This window comes from Bombus flavifrons, chromosome 5 (assembly GCF_040668555.2).
Source record: "Bombus flavifrons isolate JBK064 chromosome 5, iyBomFlav1_principal, whole genome shotgun sequence".
NCBI classification, from domain to species: Eukaryota; Metazoa; Arthropoda; class Insecta; order Hymenoptera; family Apidae; genus Bombus; species Bombus flavifrons.
In genome coordinates, this window is record NC_138446.1 from 7,338,765 (window position 1) to 7,361,122 (window position 22,358).

Below are 22,358 nucleotides of genomic sequence, written 5' to 3' on the forward strand. Positions count from 1 at the left end.
CCCAAGAAAATGACATAAAATACATTCTAAAGTCATTATATGTTTATGTTCTACAATCTACTCATAAAATCATAAACCTTCTTCTACCACTCTTCTTTATAACTTCGTCTTATAAACCACTCACAAATCCCTCCTCCATAACAACCACTATCAAGCATAATCAAAATCGTTCCTAAATTCTCCTAAGCTAATTAACAACAACAAGGTCTTCTCCCATTCACCTGACCATGCGGCACGTGGCATCCTGGGCGCAGGCTAACAAAAACAGTTCCACCCTTTGCCTGGCTCTTTTCCGCTGGAAACCGTTCTCCCCCTTTTGTGTTTCCGGCATGTCCCATAAATCACCCAGGAGCCGCGGTGTAGCGAGTTGTGGGCGGCCAGGATAGGAGGAAGGGTTTCTCTGTCGGAAAGAGCATGCGGTTGGAGTGGGACCACGTGTGGGACGGCACCATAGTACCTGAGAAGGTAGTTCGGGGGCCAACAGTTAGCGCCAGACGGTCAAAAACTCGCTGGACCGGCTGCCACCGAGGGCTCTTTTTACCTTTTTTTCTCTCTTTCCTTTTTTGTTGTCCTTTTTTCTTTTTTAGTTCTTTCGCAACGCTCTCGCGTCCACCTCTCATTCATTTCGACCCTCTCGACCAAGCAGCCGTGGGACGCTTGTGGGCGCTGCGATTTTGTATGTAAATATACGAACACTTGGTACTTTGGCTCATAGACCTGGCTGAAATTTTGGCAGATAGTTTTTAGAAGTAACGGTACTTTTTATTTTATGCCGATTACAGGTTAAACGTATCGGCAATAAAATTATAAGAATGGTCAGAGTGATGCTTTTGTGACTTTTTACAGAAATTCCATAGACTCGGAAGCGAATGCGAATGATTTAAAATGATCTTGCAAAGTATGAGAATAAAAGCTTACTTTTATCCTGGTGTTATGTAGATGTTCGCTTTCATTCTGATTTCTTTGGTAAAGGTTCGAATTATATATTACACGGCGGTAGTTTCCAAGTTAATTAAATTTTTGCATACTATTTGTTAGTTTGAAAAGAAATACTTTCAAGAGGACGATTATAACACAAACATGACTTTAATTTGAAAGATTCTGTCATTACGCGTTTTGCATCAGTTTCATCCTTCCAAAATTAGTCACTGCAATTAGTTTTCTAAATTAACGGTAATGTGGTACATACGTAATCCGCATGTGTAGAATGAAGTATAGATTTGATGTAGTAAATAATTAGTTTTTGGAAAATTCCATCTTAGAGGTACTATCCCCAGATCATGTTCTTTTTCTCCTAAATGTTTCTAAATATCTATTCAAAGAGATATAGGAGATGGTAATTAACATATTATGCTTTCTTGTTTCAACCTTATAAAACAAATTCTTTTTTCTTAAATTTGGTAGTTATTTTCATAGTCAAGATATTAATTCTTCAAACTGTCTACATGACTCAGACTTAACTCAACTATATGATTATATAGGTACCATAAGTATGATATCTATATGTATATTATATGTAATTGAATGTAAGCCAAGTCCATTTCTTGACCGCGAGGTCAAAAAGTACAAACTAATAAATACATACATAAATGTAATATCCCATAATATATATATTATCTACTACATAGAGCCTGATAATTTGAATGGAACATTCAAATATTTTAAAATGAACATTTCATAATACGAATAATTTTTACTAAATATGTACTTCCTTCGGACATACCTAATAATTATCGAAGAATAAATTATCTCAATATAGAGCCTAATTAATAGAATTAAACACTCAAATATTTTAAGATAAACATTTCATAATACGAACAACTTTCGCTAAGTATGTACTTTCTTTAGATATAATAATTATCGAAGAATGAATTATGACCATATACAGCCTGATGATTGTAATGAAACACTCAAATATTTTAGGACAAACATTTCATAACACGAATAATAATATTTCCTTCGACGAAATTTAGACGATCTCAAATTGATATCTAATTGTAACTTAAATTTTCCTCAAATTTCATTTCAATCTGAGAAAATGTAAAAAAATCTAAAAATAAGACAACGTTATTTCATAACACGAATAATAATATTTCCTTCGACGAATTTAGACGATCTCAAATTAATATCTAATTGTAACTTAAATTTCCTTCAAATTTCATTTCAATCTAAAAAAAATCAACGAAACTCAACACCAGTCCGAATTTGAACCGAGCAATCACCATTTAAAAAGAGAAATCTAGACATCCTAATGAAGATCCCGTAGGAAGCGGTTCCTCCGCGTTTCCATCATTCCCGTTTGTGGCGGCATCGAGTCGGCACGATTGAGATTTCTGCAAGCAGGTGGTCCCCCGTAATAAATCGTATTGTAAGCGATCCCCTCGGCTAGCCACCTGCGAATCGATATCTCGACCGGTCGGTCCAAGGCGGCTCACATGCAAATTCGCGGGTATCATGGGAGGAAAGGTTCTCTTCCTGTCGCTTCGCCTTCTCACCGTCCTTCCTGTTCTCTCGCGACCTCCTTTTTCGCCCGACAAACTCCTTCGCGCACCTGGAACGATAGATCGTTCCAATCGTTGATCGACAACTCGCGAAGAACATTCTTATTCGCTCGTTTTCGTAGCAAATTTGTTTTTCGAACAAAATTTAAACGTAGTTGAATTAACGAGTATCTATTAAGGTTAAATCTGAAAATTTAATGTTCAACATCGAGGTGATCCAGAAACATTGCTTTTTTGTGATGGAAGTTTATTTATAGTTCACATTATTACATTACTCTCATAACCATTAAGACACAGATGTATCTTGAAAGAGTGTAATTGAGTATTTGAAAGAGAATTTGGCTAGAAATCTTGTAGATTTTGATTTGATTTCATCCGTACTATAAATTAATATTCGTGCAACATTAGATAGGCGTAGTTAACATGTTAAGCGGCAAGCCTGTTTTGTCTTCCTTTCCGTTTAGCTCGGGATATTCGATTTCATCGATCTGCTGGTGGCCAGAGATCTGTGCAAGGTTGCATGTATATCTTCGGATATATTTCTTCTATGAATTTATCGCAATCTGTACTCTGCATTCTGTTAGAAATGCTTTCTCTCCGGTTAATTGTCTGTGGTTCGTGTCCCAGTGCAATTTATACGAAAATATAAGTTTTTAATTGCATGCCAACGGTGACTAACGCTGCCTGAACGAAGAGTATACTGTCAGTCACCGGTGACTGACATGGCGCTTAACGTTCAATGAATTGTTTAAACAATAGAGTGGCAAAGATATTTTTTTTATTTAACCCTTTTGGTCGATGAAGGATACTTCAGATTGAAATTCTATTACTATTCGCTAAACGAAATCTGCAATCATTTTCTTTCAACACAAACACGCGCTGCAGTTTTTGTTAAAATAATATCGCTGTATAAAGATATATTTTTATCAATTTCACATTTCACATTTTCATTCTTCTATTCTACAAAAGTTGTTCACACGGCTACGATCCCACCACGGCCTTGTGATACGTTAACAAAGCAGATGGGAAAAAGAGGTATTCGCAGAAACGTGAATGCAATAGCTGCCAATGAATACGCCAAAATTAAAGGCACGTACAATAGTTGTCGCGTTCGTCCCGTTTCGATTCGACTCTCTTTGATGTTGTTCCACTTGTTGATATTAAGCTCTGTGCACACTTGGACTGATGTGACCATATAACAATGTTTATTTGTCGCACTGTCATATTTTACTTGCTCTTTTTCATCCTCTTATATGGAATATTATTTAACATTTCTTGAAATATCATTTTTAGGATATATAGTAAAATATCTATATCTATCTATCCGATCAGGAAGATTTGTAAACCGTATAACGTCTATTTTTTTCAAAATAAAACCTTTGATTTCACGAAGTTTTATTTTGATTGTATCGATTGTGTAGTAAAAATTCTGGGAGTACGAAGGATTAAGAAAATCAAAGAATATTCAGAAAGTAAACGGTCAATGAATGGAACGAACACCCTATATGTATAGTAGTTTTAAACGCAGATAGCAATTTCTACCAATGTACATAATAATAATATCCTATAATTACGAATAATCTCTCAATTATATAATATTAATAATCGAGTAACACATATATAATAGCAAATCATCGACATATTATGTTATATAGTAAATTATATTATAATAGAGATTAAAGTATATTACCCATAATTTCAACACTAATTTCCTCACATAAGATGTACATAGTTATCCTAAATTGCGGTAATTGGTTACGTACAATGTAACCGCGAAATCGTTTAATTGCTTGTTACGAATATTTGCAATTGTCTTTTTACTATAAAGTCTCGTTTTAAAATCAGGATGTACGTTATGTATCGGAAGATACGATATATATTAATAGCGTGTACACATCATGTTGGTCAATTACATCCCACGGTGGCAAAGACGAAACGATGTCTTAACGCAGCAAGCGCATCGTTTCTGAATAGTTAATCGTAGGCATCAATCCGACCGGCTCTCCTCCAGTCGAGCATGCTCGATTAATTAGCAATAAACACGCCAGTACACGAGCTCGATCGCTCGATTACATATGCCAGCGGAAATTGATTTCCAACCATCGACCGATCAACTTTCAAACAGTTCAAGCTAATTTGTATGTTGTCCCAGGTAAATGACAATAATTGACGTTTAATAAGACTGAATTATTATAATAACGTACTATAATCTAAATTAAGCTAAAACGAGATGTTGTATGTTTCTTAGATATTATGCATACACGTAGATACAGGCTGTTTCTAAACTGAATTTAATTTCAATCTATTTATTTGTTCAACAATTTTCTCTAACTTTGTTACACTTTCGCTCCACTTTTGTGTATCGCGTGTAGTTTAAATTGCATTGTTGACATTAAACTGTAGATTCTCAGGTATTTGTGATAAATCTAAAGATGCAAGAATGCACAGAATGTTATATATGTTGAATATGTAAAATATTCAAGGCGGGATACGTACTTGTTAGAATGAATTTTCGAATTTCGAATGTTCGAAATTATTATTATTAGTACTAATTAATATTAATATTATTTCGTATATGAATTTGCACAGAAATCCACGGTCTATTAATTACAGTGTAAGTTTCATACTTGCGTTTGCACACGCTGACATTGACAGAACTTCGTTTCAAATGAGTTTAATTTAATTTAAACTTAATACCTTCTAACACTACGATAAAGGCAGAGAAAGTTTTTAACCTTATTTGTTAAAACCTGGATTCTAGTTTGTCGAATTACGATATCGAAATATAAACTATCGTCGATCAGTGCAAGGAAAAGAATTTCACGTATGAGCTGACGCAACAGGAGCTTCGTTGATTTTGCTTGTCCCACGAGGCGTTAAAAGTCAAAGTCGCAGCCTGAAATATCGTTATTATGCTCGTAGCAGATATTACCGGGGCCGACTATTGATAGACCAGCCGCGAAAAGAATGCGCCTGTCGCGTTTAAAAATAACTCGTGACACGCGTTATCCGTGAACGCTATTTTAATCTCTCCGTTGCTTCTTTTGCTTGTTGTTCGAATCGTTGTTGATGTTGAATCACCGTGCTGGGATTGATTGGTTACGTTAAGGGAAGTGATCGATACATATTGCGCAATCCTGTGTCCTGAGAAGTTGCGGCAGATGATGAAGCATCAAGGTTTTTTTAATTCTTCAAGAGTCACATTTTACAATATTTTACATTTTAATTCTTCCTGTCAGAAGTCAGACTCATCAATTACGTCTTTCGTTCATCTGATAATTATACTTTAATATTTATTATACTTCAACTTTCATAAAGTTATATATCATAACAGTTGTTCATGATTTTCCTCAATTTCCATATTATGGCAATTAATTTCTATTCAATTAAATCTTTTCGTCCTGATATTTTCTAAATCTTAATGTACCTACTACATACAACTCACGATATCGTTGTACCGCAAGAAATACTAATTTCTGTCATTCGGTTCAAAATAATCACGGAATACCTGAGCAAATGAAATTCCCAGTACTTTAGTATCCGAACATTTCTTTTCTATATTAAGCTTTAATATCTTAAAATAAATAATCTAATTTAAATGATCTAATCGAGGTGCAAAAACGCGACTAGACGTTGGCACATTGACGCTCAAAAATATGTAGACTCTTGCACGTGAAATCAATGCTTTCTCTTATACACGTTGATTCCAGATAAAAGATAATAAACGTTGCTTTCGATTATTAGCTTTCTGCGTGTTGTTAGTACAAATCGACCGAAACTTTCGCAAGCATATTTATGAGCACAGCGCAAGTATGTAAGCTGGAAGTTGATGAGCCGTGTGTATCGTGCGGCGACCGAAATAATTCTACGTCGCGATGGTTTCGGAGCATCGTCTCCGGCGACTGCTCAAATAATAAATTATTGAGCCGCATCGCATGCCACATCGTGGCCACGTCGATGCCTCTCCGGTGAAAATCGATTCATCGACTCGCCGTCCCGCCATTCAGAAGCTTATCCGACGTGAATCGCTGCGACGTGTAACGGACGTCGAAAAAAGTACGGGTTAGGTACATCCTCGATAACAGGACACACGGCCATGTGAAAGAACCTTTTTTCATGCCTTTGTTCGTTACTTTTTTCATAGGTATATGTCACGGTATTCCTGCTATTTTTCGATGCGTACTTTTTATATTTTACTCGTAGGCATTCGATAAAAAATAGTGGAAAATATTTCGAATATTACTGTTCTCGTTCTTGTAATTCATATTAAACAAAATATGTTATATTTTTGTGATCGTACTAGTAGATCGATTGGAAAGTTCTATTGTCACATCGTTTGTATATTTATAATTTTGTTTCAAGATTTTCACAAATGAAGGTATACATATGTATGTTTGAAACGTCAAAACACATGCAATATTTAAGATAAGCTTTGAAATAGAACAATTTCTTCAATTTTTTAACAGATAATTTCTCCACCAATATATTATACAACTCTTTTATACGTCATATTTTGAGGATTGAAACATACATATAAATTACAACTCAATTTGTAGATATCTGCAAGAAAGTAAAATATTTATATAAAATCATATAACTTAATCCAAAATAATGTAAGTTACTTGCAATGTAACGATACCAATTGAGCGTTAGTGGATATGCCTACTGATCGACAATTCACTAATAATACATTGATTTGTATTAAGCCATTGATTTGTCGCAAGAATACCGACTTCTCGACGTTTCTGCCGCCATTCAAGCCCGATAACATCGCATCGGATCTATTATAACATCGTTTGAAATCGTTAAACGATCCTGCATAACAAGAGCAAAAAGTGCAGCTATTTCCACTCATTCACGTGACAATACAATACGCATTGAACGCGTTAGATGGTCTCAATAGTATTGCGATCGTTTCTTCGCGGTGCCGCGAAATTATGCCCTCGATCATAGAATTATGGGATCCGACCGATCGATAAATCAATCCCATATGGGGAATGCACGTGGGCAACGGAGAACGAACGACCCTTCGCCGACTTTTGCGTTCAACTCGATCAGTTTTCACGCTCAACGAAAGCATCGTTATCGTTTCTTTGTTCTCCTGCTTTTAGCGTTTGTAACAATAAACACGTTACGTACAAGTAGATTACGGATTTTTATGTACCCACGCGAAATTTAATGATGCAAAAATGTATAGTATCGGGCAAAAATATATATAATATAGTCAAATATAGTATTTACTTGACCTAATATTTAGTAGGTAATACAATTTTCCATCTACATCTGATTTCTTAATTTGCCTTCGTAAAGATATGAGTTTGCATAGATATCCGCAGTCACGTAGACTACAAATAAATAAAACAGAGAATTTAAATGAAACCTTAGGTGAAAATTAAAGTTTGATTCTATTAGAAAACAATAGAATAAAGGTAATTTCAATTTTAATAGGTTGCATTTGGATATTAGTTGAAACCAACAGCAAAGGGATTATTTTTACTTCAGTTTGAAAACTACTTTGAATTTGCATACCTTAAATTTGGCTTAAACTTTGGAAACGTGGGCTTAAAGCGAAAATATAGAATTGTTTAATATGAAATTGTAGAAGATTTCCGAGAAAGTCGAAACTTTCTAATACAAGATTGCTAAAAAGAACTGGAATATTCTTGTCTTAGGCCGCCTTGAGAAAGCTACAACTTTCTTGTCCCAGGTTTTCTAAGAAAACTAGAATTCTACGGTCTAAAATGTAGAAGTCCAAGAAAACTGCATCTCTTGTATTATATATGTTATATATATATATTCTCAGATTGTCTATGAATCTGATTTCCTAATAAGAGAACAATATCCTGTTATTAAATTTCCAAAAATTCTATTTTCTAAAATTGTAAATCACTCTAATCTTATATTCTCCGAAAATAATATCGGATACGCGTTTACTATTTTGAGTTCATTCTGGAAGCAATCAACGCTAAGTTAATACCAGAAACTCATTATACTTGCTAAATTGATAACACAATTCTAATAATATTCTCTGCGACATTACATGATTTTAAGGAGGATTGTATATTTTTTCAATCCATGACAAATTATAAAGTATTCCATGACAAAACTATAAAACGCCTTTGTGTAAAATTTCCATATACGAAATTTGATATAAAATTTTATTCTATTTTAATGTTAAATTAATTTCAAAAGAATATTCATATATTTTCTATATTCATGTATATTTTGTATTGCTCTACCCATATTGTATTTTTGTATATTCATTGTGTTGAAATCATCAATGGAATTCTATTTTTCCGGGATCGTTAAGTTCCAATTCTTCCAATATACGGACCGATAAAATGTTTCGTCCGTAGTATTTTCCATCTGTGATAAAAGAACCTCATGAATTGCGGTAGAATTTACGATTCAGTCTTCTTTTATTCGTTCGAATAAGCAGGAAATTACAGGGCCGATCGCAAAACACTGTGGCATTCAAAGCCTTTCGACCAATCGATAAATCAGTTCCATACGCGGAACGCGTGCGGTTAAAGGTGCATTTGCACTATGCGACAGGCACACAGGTAAATAGACTTGCCATATTAGTGCGTGAAACATCATACATGTGTGAAAAAACCAGTTTAATTGGAAGCTTTTAATTCAAGAAATTAATTCAATTTTTCGACTATTTAGGATATCCTTAATTATATGTATATCAGAAGTTTATACTTCATAAATAATAAATACATACATTGTAATATGTACATATAAATAATGAATAATTATAATAAAGAGTCATCCTCATTAATCTAGTTATTTCAAGTAATTTGTAAGCGTATTGAAATATCCTTTCATATTTCAAATAAAGTTGGTGCTCTCTTAATTATTTCTTAATTTGAAAGAAATAATGATTGTTGGCTGAAGTAATGTTATGTCTAATTCTATGATTACTGACATTGGTCCATTAATTGGTTCACTAACTTTATATATAGCAATCCATATTTCATTAGATATATACACATTATTAATATTATTTCTTGAAGCCAGATTATTTATGTTCAAACAATTTCAACTCAGATAAGATAACCTATCTTTTTATATATAAAAACTTGAAATCAAATTATATATCAAGTAACTTGATTAATGTGAGGTTTTAACCTATAACATCTACACTTACATATAAATATTATATTACTCTTTTCCAGAAAAATGAAAAGCTCATTATTTTTCTAGTCTTAACAAATTCATCTCTAAAAATGATTCATATAATCACACTACTGCAGATAGATAAGGAACTGATCATTTTCTTCCAATCTCAACAAATTCAACTTTAAAATGTTTAACCTAAACAATAAAAACAATTACCTTTCTTTACACCTTAAATCTTCATGAAGAATCAAAAGAAATATAAAAGAATCTTCCTTCGAATAATACCAGCAATTCAGAGACACCTTGCATTTATTCCTAACGAAGAAATAACAAAATATAGATTAATCCAAATAATAACAACTATTACTTTTATACACGTTTAATACCTTCGTCCAGAATAAAAAAAAATGAAAAACAATCCTCTTCTACATAATATCAGCAGTTCACTGACACCTTGTGCATATTTATTCCACCTCTAATAAAACGGACGAAGCCAGGATACGCAATAGATCAGTTGGTAGCATCACGAGGGCACTTTAATTGGACTCGTTAGTCTCGATAATCGATGAGACTCGCAGCGCGGCGAGCGAGGTCTCGCGAACCGTGAACGGTAACGCGCGAAACGCTGTTAAGTCGTAGGCGCGTTTACACTTTCGCCGCTTAACAGGATTTAGCGGACCCTCGCGAAATAAATCTCGGTTATTTCGGTCGTGGATCGCCGCTGCTCTCCGGCCTCGTCGCACTCTGCTTAGGGAAACTCGCATAAATTCCCCCGTTAGCTCAATAGCCTGCGTTTCTCTTCCGAATTATAGGTTAGGTTATATCCGTGAATCATATTCAACGTGACAAAATCGCGAGCACGAATTGCATGCATACTGTTTGTCGATATGTTCGGTGAAATCTGTATAACGAGATGGATAGTGATTTTGAAGAATTTTGTGTATCGCAGAAAATTTGGTGAATTGAAGATTGTGTGAATGCTGTTATGATCGAGTGTGTGTTATTACAAGGTATTTGTTTGTTAATGTAACATTTTATATTGGTATAACAGATTTTCGTATTGGAATCTTTAATTTTATTTATTATTATGAGTGTTTTGGAATGTGTGAATGAATTATTTAATAGGTTCGTCAAGTATACGCATGTATATGAACAATTATTCCAATTTAAACTAATTCATTGATGAAACCATTCTGTTCCTATTTGGATATTTTTTCCATATAGCAGGTAGTTTACGACTAATTCGCATTTATAGTTTAGACTCGAGCACGCTATATATGAATACTTCTATTGTGTTCGAATGTGTATGATTTCAAGGTATTTTTATTTTTATTGACGTTTTTGCGTTGAATTTTAATGCTACCAGAAATCTTGCATAGTTAAATGTCACATAACAAATGCTTTCCGCGCCAGGCATCAAAACAAATAAAAATTTTATCCAGCGGCTAAAAATTCATAGCTTTCAAATAAACAATACGTCAATAAGTACCTATTAAAATAAAATAAAAAATAGTCATTTCTGTCATCCTAAAACTCTTTATTATACATCACGTAAAAAGCAACATTTGCATACATCACATGTCAACTCGACACCCAATCTCAACTAATTCTTACAATTAGATATCTTCAGAACATACATTCCCTTAATATACTACCAATTGTTCCCAAAGAGGCACTTCAAACCGGAATCTTGCCATTAAAACGGGGTCGCGGTATCCAAAGATGAGAAGAATCAGCGCTAGTCGCTTTCGATCGCAGTAATTAAGGATTTTCCGGTGGGAAGCGAAGCTAACGAGCTGCTAACGAGCAGCTACGCTCATCATAATCGAAGCCGGACGATCGTTCGCGAAGCACATCGATCCCAAAGAATCGTGAACCATCGTCAACCAGTCGAGAAAACTAGTCGAAGTGTGGTTAAGTCGATGGAAAGTGTCGCGAACGTCACTGATCTTAATCTAGGATTACCGAAGCCGGTTTATTCGCGACAACTTCTATCTTTCTCTCTTCGTCTCATAGAGGTTTCTCTTTTCGTTCCGGGTTGGCTCCTTTGCCGGCGATCTTTCGTGGTCCACCGACTGCACCCTTCACCTTGCCTGTTTTCTCTTGCTCCCTTCCTCTTTCTGTCTCTCATTTTCTCGGGGAAAAATCTGCCGGTGGTGCACGGTTTTAATGAGTCTCCTTGAAGCCGGCCGCTCTTCTGCCAGTGGCGTAACACTTCCGGTGGCCTTTCCGTGCTCGATTCCCACTTTATCAGCTTGTTGTCGAGCTCTCTTGAATGGTTTTGTAATTTTGAACAGAGATACGAATAATTGTTCATGGGATTTTGACTAATGAATGAAATATAGATTTTTGAGATGTGTGATGATTAGCCTGTGGATTTAGGCGAATGATGATGGTTGTTATGATCACAGTGCTTAAATTACGATGATTATTGTGGTAGATTATAATGATTAGATTACCGATTTATGAGGATTTATAGTTTTATAGACACGATTAAGGAAATGGAATATAAATAGAAATTTGTTTCGCCTTCTAAAGATTGTAACATGAGTACTTTATTTTGAACGTTTTGTATATTTTTGTACATTTATATTTGCCATAAATACATAAATATTCACAGTGTTTGAGGTTTTCATTGTTCGTGGTTTTTCTTTATTCCATAATGTGGTGTTTATATTATATTTTGTACGAATGGCAAGAATTAATTAATTCATCACAGTTTAAAGAGATTAGAAATTCTTAGATACTGATTCAGATAGAACTGTTGAAGTATATCTTGAAAAATAGTTCAGACTTCACAGAAGATCGATTGATTCCAATATTAAAATTCGCAAATAACTATTGAAATAATAAAAAGGGAGCCTGATACAATTTAAGTAGTATTCCAGGAAGGAATACGTGAACTTAGCTGATTTCTATCGAGTCTTTCACCACATGCTACGACACTGTCGCGACTCTTGGTTACCTCTTCTCTGTTCCTCGCGTCTTTTTTCCATGATCCGCCTCCGCAGTCCGCCACAACCTTCTTGGGTCTTTCAATATTCACGTGGTTGCTCGAGAACCACTCTTTCGTAGAAACATCTACGCCATTCCACCATTTTTCTAGATCATATACCGCTTTCAACAAAGAGAAGCGGAAAGTGTACGCGAATATTTTGAAGTATTTGAAATTTATAACTAACCGATATTCTAATGATAATTTAATTGTAAAACTCTCGACTTATACATCTATAAAATATAAGTTACAATTAAAATGATACACTGAAAATGATAACTCTATGCAGTTGTGTCTGTATCTGAATAAAAGAATCGAGAAATAATCTTGTTAAAAGTTTCTGGATATTTTCAGTAATTATAAAACAGGAAGATATTAAAAATGTATTATTATTTGGTAGGTTTGTTGATTTTAAAATCTCATTGTAGAAATCGTCGTATATTATCTCTATTAGACATGTACGACTGTTTTATAGATAAGATAATATTATCTAATAACTTCATTTATGTATTATGTATATATTTTTATTATATGTAACTTGTTGATAAAACATTTACAAACCTAGACTCGTATCCCATTTCTTTCAACTTTTATTATATAATATGCCGATATCCATCATTTTCCTGATTCTTGCACAAATTCCAGTGTTTCCGAATTAACCTGAACGTTCAAGCAGTAATTTTCTTCTCAAATTTGTACGAATTTGTTTGCACATTCGTAATTGCGATGGTCTTTAGAATGCAACTGTCTAAGTAATGTCGTAAAATACGAAAGCATCTATAAAAGAAGAGCATTGCTTCAATGCAAAATTGAAAGGATACACGACCAGCGAAAGTTTGAGATCGCTGCGTATTTTATATTTTATATAGTCCAAAAATTCGAAAAGAAATCAATTTAGAATTTCGCTATCTCAGACAACTTTTTAGTAAAAAATTGTATCGAAGTAAAGGATATTGTCATTAACAGATTGCAAACTGTTGTAATTTTATATCTTTATGAATATTACTAAAGAAATGGAACGTAAATGAATCAAAATTTGTTTCACCTACTAGATATTACAATAAACTCTCCACTTTGAGTATTTTACATATTCTTGCATATCGCGTGTATTCTATAGATTTCTATATATTGAAATTCTCCAGAAATACATATGCTTCTGCAGTCTATCGATTGATATCTGTAGCATTAATTTCAAATTAATAATGAAACTAACACGTATATCAACGGAGATACAATTGGAAAAGATGGTAACCAACAAACAGTAAGATATGATCTAAATGTACTTTCGTATCATTCAAAAGATTAAATATCTCCGTAAAATCCTGACCCATTTCTCAAATAATCACGTTAAATACAACGTTGAACGATTAGCTCGGCAAGCTTCGCGTATCATACTCGACAGAGTTCGAATTCAAGCATCCCAGAGCGGTCGAATTCCGTCGACGACGAAACGATGGGATTCCAGGCCGGCTGACAGCCTCGAAATCAATTTCCAAATGGACGCCGGGGATCCAGCGTTTCGGATCCCGTGGATCGAAGGCGTCCGCGGCATCCTACGATTCTGCTCCGCGAGTCGCCACACGAATTTGTCGAGCGGAAATACCGCCTTTTATCCCGGTTGCTCCTCTGTCTCTGTCTCTTTTTCTCCCTCGTTCGTTACTTGGAACGGCTCCAAAAGTGATTTGCATCTAACGAAGCCACTTTGTTCTCGCGCGACGTGGCTTTTCTTCCCCGACACCCGGCCATCCAAAACGAACTGCCACGTAAATATCCGAATGGAATAGCTTCATGGAGTAACATTGCCGTGAAAACGAAATAAAACTATTTGGAGAGTTGAGGCAGATAATGATTTAAATGTCCGAAAAATTAGAAGTGATTTAATAGAAAGGAATGTAAATTCCATGTGAAATATAGCAGAAAATGTTAGAATCATTGATGTGATTTATTTTAGCGTGATGTAAGTTGAAGTAAGTTGATGTAAGTTCTTTGTTGAGAATGTTTGAGGAGAGGCTCGAAATTCGATTTACTTTCCTGTGATCGAAAATTTTTACTCGTCCGGAATCGATAGGTTCGTAAGTCGATTGAGGAACTAAAGAATTATTCATGGAAAAGTAGCAGAAGACAATGTATCACTAATGAAATTTAATATTTTAACCAATACTTGTCTATATAAATATTCATAGAAATCGATAATTAAATTAAATCACCAAGTGGTAAATGACTTTCAATTAAAATTCTATGCAGTTTTTTTTAGAACAGATACAATCTGCAACAATTACAACATACTATTTCCAAACAAGCATCTATACAAAAATTGTGAAAGTCTTCCGAATAATTCTTCTATCAATAATTAATTTAAAACAGTGACACTGGTAATAAATAAAGAAATATATAAGTAATAATAATCTTCTCTGATTTATATTCGCTATCAGAAATTCGAAATCAACAATTTACCATCAAATCGGTATAGTTACCTGCCCAGAATACCAATTACATAGTTTCTGAACTCAAAATGAGTCACTTTCGGGTCACTAATCACTATAGTGCTAAGGCATCGATCGTCGAATAACGTAACCGGGAGTTAGCTTCGCCGTGGTTGGTTAATAACGCGGTCTGCTTCACCGTGAATTCCTCGTGATCCAACCCCAAAGGCGGCCTGGCCCGTCAGTCCTGTTACGTTTTATGTCATTGGGCTTTACGGAGCTTTCACGTTACCCAGGAGGGTGGTCCGACGCTCTTCAACAGTGGTCCGAGCTTTTCTATTTATCGACTGTTGCGAGTCGTTTGCCACCGACGCTTATATCACCCCCGCACAACCTTTTTATCTCCTTTACACCCTTTTCATTCTCACGAGTTGTTGATTCTTCATACGAAATTTCAAGCCTCCTTTGATGTTGAGTGGTTGAGACGCGTTACGTTGAATTGTTTCAAAATATTGGAAGATTTATACTTTAGAAGATTTTTTTAAGGATGATGCAGGCTGCTATTTGACGGTGATTGAGATGAAATGATTTAATGTGAAAAGGTGAAACTTGAATACACTGTGAGATGTGAAGTTCTGTTTTAGACTATTTCAGAGCATAGATACTGCGAAAAATTCTTATACAAGCTTTTTACGAATATATTATGTGTGTTTTACGAAATAATTTGAAATCTCATTGGTACTGTAATGAGATCTGATTATCATGATTTGATCAAATTAGAAAGTAATCTGAAAATATGTACTTATATAAGCTACATGATATTTAGTGCAGGTATTTATATACGCTTTGCAGAGCTCACAAAAGTATTCAAACAATCAATTAGTAAGCCTCAACATTCGATGAGGTCATCTTCAACAGCTATTCACGTTATTAACCCTTTACTAAATATTTGTCATAAATATCTTGGAACTTCAAATTGGTTTTAAATCTGACTAACGTAACCTTGATTAAACAATAGATCTTTCTGCATTTATAGAAAATTTGAAAGTACAAAATTGCACATGTAAAAAAATACGTAGAACATTCAAAGTATAACGTTTTTCATAATACTTGGCAGTTAAAACAATTACCTACCGAGATTCTACTTTTTTAATTATATTTTCAAAGATATTAATTTGCACAAAAATCTACGATCCAGTCGTAACAATCGTGTTACGTTACAGTACTAACGAAATTCCTAATTACTTTACGTAACACGCATGATGTTATTATACATAAAATTGTCCTATGACAAATGCTCAAATATTTTCGTGTGCCATTGTGTCGTTTCCACGTACGTATACATACAGCACGTAATACGAGGAAAATCGAGCAAGTCGGTGGAGCGCGAGTCAATATTTACCAGGAGACCAGAGACGTGGCAGATTTTCGTCCTTCCGCTGGTAAGATCCTTGTACAGCGAGTCGAAGGATCGCGATGGCTCCCATGGATAGGCAGGAGGATGGGGTGGGGACAGGATACGCCAGGTTTTCGGGACGAGAGCGCGAAGAACGCGTGGGAGTGGAGGGTCGTCAAGGACAATAGAAGGCCCGTGAAAGGATCAGAGGAACAGGACGCGGTGCTGGTCCACCGACGTGTGTGTCGGTGATTTGGTGCGCGGCGCTGATTGGTCGGCCGCCGGGTGGATCTTCGATTTACGATGCTGCTGTGCGTCGAATGACACGCGGCTTCCTTCCAGCGCCGATTTCGATTAACCCTTTCGCTATTCGCAGGTAGCTACTCGAAAACTGTGCTATATGGGACTGTCCTAACGCGTGGGAATGAGACTGTGAAGAGAAGAATTATGTGTAAGAATTGGGTAAAAACTTGTTGGTTGTATTAGGAATTTAAATATAGTACTCTTTGTAGTAGAATTACTATACTACAGATAGTATAGTATATTTATTTATTTATTTTCGTTTCATTTGGCTTATTACATATAATTCCAAATTATGTTATACGGTGTTGTTTTAATGGGAAGAGGAAAATTACATGTAAAAAGCGGACAGATTATGTTAGAGTGTCACGAATTTAGTATATCACAACGTATGTTGCATAGAGTTATCTGAATTTCTTGATAAAAAGTATGTCATTTTCTTGTACAACCCTGCTTATAATTTTTAAGTTGACGCATTGAAAATAAATATTAAAAGACGAGAAGATGTTATGAATTATATTCACTCATAAACTTTTATAGTACAGAGGCAATGTTCTGTCAAATTCTTGGGAAACAAGAAAGGAAAGAAGGATATTATTTAGTAATTATTTTATAACTGTATTATATTCGCTACCGCTATGTGTGCGTATAAATTTTGGTAAAAATATATTTAACATGCATGTACATAGAATTTAGTCAGATGACTACACAGGAAAAATTGAAGCGAAAGAAAGAATTGCGAAATTATTAAAGTTCTAGCTGCTTGATTTTTTGAAAATGATACGTATGCATTTCATGATCTTGATACGCAATCAAGTTCTACAGAACAATTGGTACTTTATGTCATAAATATCCACGAAGTTTAGTTACAGGATCCTTGTAGAATTTGGAGGTTATGTTTGTACCATAAGTGCGTTAGAATTTGTAATTCAACCTTATACTACACTGCACACATTTCTTGACGGAAGCTTACAAATACGGTTTCAAAGGATATTAAAGATCATTTCATGGTATATGAAAAAGAATTTTAATCTAATCTTTTATACATAAAACCATATCAATCTTTTATACATAAAAACCAATAGTGCATGTTATGAATTTCATGCGTTCAGATAAATATCTATCTATACATTAAAAAAGGACATTGCTCATATTTTACAATAGCGTCGTACTTTACTTCATTTAAGAAAAAAAATCACTAAAAAGAAACTAGGGAACTAATTGATCGTGATTAGTAGCTTTCTACAATTATTTTATAATTTTCGGAAGCGTCTTTATATTTACTTCATCAAATTTTAGCTGTAAAAAGAAAATGAAAAATAAATGATTGATAAATAAATTTAAATAAATGCAAAATCCTGGACTGTCTCTAGCGAACAATCAGTATCAGGTTTCCGTGGTGTAGTGGTTATCACATCCGCCTAACACGCGGAAGGTCCCCGGTTCGATCCCGGGCGGAAACATTTTTTTTTATTTTTTTGTAGTATCTACGATACCTATATCTAAAAGTATTAGTTGATTGTAGTGTAATTTTAAAATACGATCAACATCATTGTCCGCTATATTTACCACGGCCGCCTAAAATTTTAGCTTTAAATCACTATTTTATCGATATTTCTTCATATTCATTTACTATATTAAAAGTAATTTCAATAAATATTTACCATTATTTGTTCATATCTGATTTTTAATATGATATTCATGACTCACACTCTTTAAAAATTTGCAGCCTATATTTCATAGTATAATGTAGTTTTAATTCTTAAATTAAGGTCAGAATCATATACGATCAAGTAATAAATAGATTTAAGAAATTTTTTAAATGAAAATTTAATATTCTCGTCAAGGGCGGTGTTGAGAAGTTGACGCACAAGCGTGTTTCCGTGGTGTAGTGGTTATCACATCCGCCTAACACGCGGAAGGTCCCCGGTTCGATCCCGGGCGGAAACATTTAATTTTCTTTTTGCATTGAATATTTTGTGAAAAAATATACACAATACACAGTGTACAAATTACTTTTAATTGAAAATAGAAGTAACGAAATTAAAGTGGAAGTAATTAAAAACAGTAATCGTGTAACGTAGTTTATCGTTGATGTGTGTCGTGAGATAATTGTGGTAAAATTAAATTTTTGACAATCTTAATATGTTTGGAAATATTTCATTAACAAAATATCCACGAACTTCGGTACTTTGGATATACAACCACTATTCTCTAGACTTTTTGATATTTCTTGGATTATTTTTTAGAATTTTCCTTAATTTATTACCCGTACGATTTGTTTGACCCGTACGCTAATACATTGACGAATTTATTAAATAGTCATAGCTTACACCAAATTCGAAAATGTCATTAAAAACAGCGAGGTGCAAAGGTAAAGCAGACAAAATACTTTCCAGCGTTTTAAAAACGCACGTCCATGCCTCATACTTCACATTAATGATGTTTCACCGGCGGCATATAAATCTGTAGCACTGAAAGCTTCATTTATCCATTTCGCCGGCACTTGTTCCGAATTTTCTGTGAAGAAGATTTTAATGTCCGACATATCGCGACGTGACTACGCGAAATTAAACCATTAAACCGTTCGTAACTACATAGAATCCGATGTTAAAGGGATTAGGTGTCCTATTTAATATTTTTCCTTGAACATTTATAGAAAAACAGTTTATTTTAAAAAAGATTTTGGAAAAGAAAGTTCCGTTTAATGCAAACACTTCCCGATTACTCGGCGCATGAAGCTTTAAATTCAAAGAAATAATTCTATGAGCTACTTAATCTCTTCTTTAATACATTTAATATATCAATTATATTTTGCTAGCAGTTTTTAGTGCATTCAATTCATTTTATTCACTACTACTAATACCACTAATATTCGCATCATTTCTGAAAATAAATATATTTCTCTCTAACCTTCACTAACGAAAAATTAAGTTTTATCGAAAACAACGAGTATCGTAATATCTACACGAGTATAAAACCAATTTAACAACAGTTTTGAACCGGTATAAAATCTATATAGAATCCTTGTAGAAGTAGAACAGAACAGATATCAAATAACTGGTGAAACGAAAAATAAGAAATAAAAAAATATGGCAATGATCTGTCAACCACCGCACCATGGAAAATGTTTATAAATCTCTTTCTTAATACATTAGTCATAGCATGTGTATTAAATTTTTACATTTACAAGTGATTTTTCATCCTCTTAGTCTCTGGATGCTATAAGTAGTATTCGCATATTTTTAATCGATATACTCTAGAATCACTTCAATGTACTATAACTATTTCTTATCTTATAATTAGATCGAGCATATTTATGCAAACTCAGTTTGCCAAATTCATATTTTGAAGAAATATCCTAGAATCCGAATAGACACTTGTTTCGCTTTTGAAATATTCTAATAGATACTTTACTTTAGATAATTTTGCGCATTATATGCATTCTGCACATTATTGTATTTTTAAATTTCTCATAAATGTATAAACATTCACAATTCATTCATAACCGTTTCAGCCAAAACTTTATTCACAATTAATTTTGGAGCCTTTCCAACTCCTAGGGAAAATTTCTAACAACCAGCCTACGTCTTAAGAAGCGCTCAAAATCATCGATAAAATTCAAGCCCGCGAATTATTCAGAATAAGAGCATCGTCCCAGCGAACGTATAACGAACAACAGCGAGGGGGTGGTCTTCGAGGGTGCAGCGGAAAGATATCGGAAGGAAAATCGGGCCATGAGCCAACCAGCGAATCTGGAGGCCGTTCAGCGTATCGAGGTCACGACACGTTATTTCGAGACCTCTTTCGCGTCGGTGCTGGCTACGATGAAAGAGCCCCGCGATGATTAACTGTGATCAAGGAAAATGCTGGTAAACCGGAAGCGAGTAATGAAGAGAAAGGTTGGAAACAAATCGACGTCACTTATCAGAGTACTAGATAGACAAGTTGAAGAATGTGAAGGCATTAAATACTCTCGATTTATAGGAGAATTAAATTAAAAAGAAATGAAAAATGGAAATGAGTATCTATACGTAAAAGTATCTACAGTAATTCGAAAAGTATTTGTTCACTTGTCATAGAAAACTTTTTCGTGTGTATTTTATTATTTTATCATGTACGTTAATTAAGCAGATATTTCAAGAAAAGTCTTCGGTCTCCTCGAGCCGGTGCAAAATTTTTTTGAGTCCCTACAGCCCGGTCGTGTCGGTCCGAAGTGAGCGATTTTTTCAAAACCGAAAAACGATTAAATAAACGTTACATTCGATTAGAATACGTCGAAATAGTACGATTCGTGGAAAAAACTTGTAACGTTAGTTAAAATATTCTGAAATTTGATTACCTATCACTGTAATGAGACGCAACTACTATCATTATATAGGCAAAATTTGAGTGCGATATAAAAATATTGTGTAAGAGTTTTTGCATTTACTGCAAGCTTGTATTTAATACAAAATTAGTATTATACAATATTAGTATTATACAATAGGGATTTTCACCTTCAGCATGTAACAGGTGTTTAAGGACGTTCCATTGACCGAGACTTATTAATATCGTGCATGATTGCCTGTTCAAATATTTTTACGATCTCTGTAAAATATATTTACACTACATATACTAAACATCTTGTAACTTTTGTATACACTTTTAGGATCGTCAAACATTTTACCAGTAAAATTCCTGATAATTGGATGTCATTACAGTGCTAACAACATTTCAAAATGTTTAGTATAATACAGATAAGAAGATGTGTTCATAGAAGATGCGAACAAGTGTACGAATACTTTTGCCAATTATTATGCAATGATTAGACTGCGGATTTTCGTGCATTTATAAATGGGTGGGGGAAATATCCACAATAAAGCACTGGTTTAATAAATAAATTTAATAAATATTTTTCGGGAAGTCGGTTCTGGATTTAAAGTCATTAATCTTTGGAAGCACTTTTATTTTTTTAAAGCAGAGGATCCAGATAAAGATATTGTTCACGCGAATGTTAAAAACAGTAGAAAATAGAAAATCGACGACATGTAATCGAGTGAACGAATAAGAGAATTGGTGAATTTATTTGAAACTGTTATTTAATACGACAATTAGTTTCATTTTATTACTCCGGCGTTTTAATAATCGAAGAACAATCGTTTCATTTGTTGATTCGGACAAGAATTATTCATCGATATTACAGAATATTAATGCGGTAATTTGGTAAATTTGAACATTGAAAATAATTCGATATTATAATTCCAATAATTTATTCAGAAACTATCGGTTAGCATAAAACAGTCAAATATTATTTCTATATAACAACAATAAATATGGTAGCAAAACACATAGGTATAATTGGTATAGTTCTATTCGTTATGATTTTATTATTATGGAAAAACGCTTATAACATATAGTGCAGACACTGGTACGTTATTTTCCCAAAATATTTCTCAATATTACCTGTCACGTTTAAATACAATAAGAAAAGGTAAAAAATATCTACCAAAAGGAAAAAGATAACAAAAGTACAGAAAAGAAATAGAAGGAAAATAAAAAGAAAATATATTTATTCTTCGAATAATAGATCTATCTTCGAATAATAGATAGAAAATCTTAATAGATTCATCCTT

At 34.0% G+C, this 22,358-nt stretch overlaps 1 protein-coding gene and 2 non-coding genes across 3 annotated transcripts in view; 2 read left to right on the forward strand and 1 right to left on the reverse strand.

Moving 5' to 3' along the window:
* LOC138180368 (ras-related protein Rab-37) overlaps positions 1-9,944 on the reverse strand; it is a 175,022-nt gene extending 165,078 nt beyond the window's left edge. Inside the window, exon 1 of the mRNA XM_069114164.1 lies at positions 9,846-9,944. The gene's annotated coding sequence lies outside the window, so the exon portion shown is untranslated. The remainder of the gene's footprint in view (positions 1-9,845) is intronic.
* An 8,189-nt stretch (positions 9,945-18,133) lies between these two features.
* TRNAV-AAC (transfer RNA valine (anticodon AAC)) lies at positions 18,134-18,206 on the forward strand. The gene has a single exon. It is a non-coding gene; the product is annotated as a tRNA-Val (tRNA).
* Positions 18,207-18,620: 414 nt separating this feature from the next.
* TRNAV-AAC (transfer RNA valine (anticodon AAC)) lies at positions 18,621-18,693 on the forward strand. Its single transcript has one exon. It is a non-coding gene; the product is annotated as a tRNA-Val (tRNA).
* The last annotated feature ends 3,665 nt before the right edge of the window (positions 18,694-22,358 follow it).